Source organism: Mandrillus leucophaeus, unplaced genomic scaffold (genome assembly GCF_000951045.1).
Source record: "Mandrillus leucophaeus isolate KB7577 unplaced genomic scaffold, Mleu.le_1.0 Scaffold165, whole genome shotgun sequence".
NCBI lineage: Eukaryota > Metazoa > Chordata > Mammalia > Primates > Cercopithecidae > Mandrillus > Mandrillus leucophaeus.
The window spans coordinates 659,258-661,072 of NW_012101643.1; positions in this window are offsets into that span (position 1 = coordinate 659,258).

Below are 1,815 nucleotides of genomic sequence, written 5' to 3' on the forward strand. Positions count from 1 at the left end.
TTCCAAAGAACCCAACGCTCCAGGGTTAGTACCAGGAGTGTCCAAGAAAGCAAGTGGTAAGTCGGACGGGGTTTGGGAGGGAATCATTTGCTGTGTGTCTAGTAAAGAAGGTCCTATCCTGTAGTAGTAGGCTGTGCCTTACCAGACCCACACCTTCAAGTCTTTGAAACTGATGTTCTCATTGTAAAAATACCTTTGATGATGCACAGTAGTCCCCCATATCTCTCATCTGCAATTTGACTTTCCATGGTTTCAGTTACCCATGGTCAAGTATAGTCTGAAAATACTAAATGGAAAATTCCAGAAATAAACCATTCCTAAGTTTTAAATTCCACTCTGTTCTGACTTGCATGACGAAATCTCTCACTGTCCTGCTTTGTCCTTCCCAGGATGCGAATTACCTCTGTCCAGTGGATCCACTCTCTAGATGCTACCCTCCTCTTAGTTACTTAGCAGCTCTCTTGGTTCTCAGATTGAAAGAAAACAGTATACGCCAGGGCTGGTCCTATCCAAGGTTTCAGGCACCACTTGGGGCCTTGGAACATATTTTCCACGGGGAAGGGGAGATCACTGTAAATAGTTTTATCTTACTATTAGGTGACCTAAGCATAATGTTACAGATGACCACCCTTTCCTTAAAATATTATTGATTTTTTGTCTTAATGTCACCTCCTTTTCTTGTTCTTTCTGATACTCCTTTGTTCTCCACTCCATCCAACTTTTGCATGACGTTACTCTTCAAGGACTGATCGTAGGCCCTTGTTTTAGTGAGTCCTCTAACTTCATGATTGTATCATGCCGTTTTCCACTAAGTAGCAAGATCCATGTTTTTTAAAATGTGAATAAGACCGTAAAATTGTCCCAATCAAGGCCTCACTTCAAAAAGTAAATTGAAATATTTTTCCAACCTAGAACAGCTTGACAGCACACCCGACTAGCCTAATAATCCCTCAGAGTGTGCCTCTCTTCCTCACCCACTTTGGGTTTCTTTCTGTTGTTTGAGTTTGCCATGCTTTTGTATAGTTCGGGGTCTTTGTCCATGATATTTACATTGCCTGTAATTTCCTTCTCCCCAAATTACATATCAACCTGTTATTTGCCTATCAATTTATTAGTCCCTTAAATGTTACTTGTTAATATGAATATTTACTTGTTAATATGAATATTAACTTGTTAATAGGAAAATTGTAATATGAAAATGGTAATATGGAACATTTTATTTCCTCTACAGCCTTTATATTTTGTAATTATTTCATTTGCTTGACTATGAGTTATTTCTGTCTCCAAACAAAAACAACAATGCAAACCTCATGAAAACAAACATTTGTTTCCTATTAAATCCCTCACCTACCACAAAAAATTATTTTAATATAAATTAATGAAGTGCATGAATACATAAATTATAACCAATTTTCTCCTTGGCCCATGATGTTTAAAGTGGGGTTATCAATACTTACCTAATTTGTTTTTTAAGAAGCTTAGAGGAAATATATACAAAGGACCTGTCACAGTGTCTGCTGTGTAGTGGTGTCCAAAATATGGCAGATACATTTTTTAAAATTAGAATTGCCAGATTTCCATTTGGCTATCCCTCTCTCTTGCAAGACAGAGGACTGTTCTCCTTTTTTTCTTTTGCCTGTTAAACCTCCACTTCTAAACTCAAAAATAAATTATTATTGTCATCAATTTTGCAGATAAGTGCAATTTATGGCAAATACAATTAGCAATTGAAAAGAATAAAAAATTGTAAATGACTGGGCATGGTGGCTCACGCTTGTAATCCCAGCACGTTGGGAGGCCGAGGTGGGCAGATCA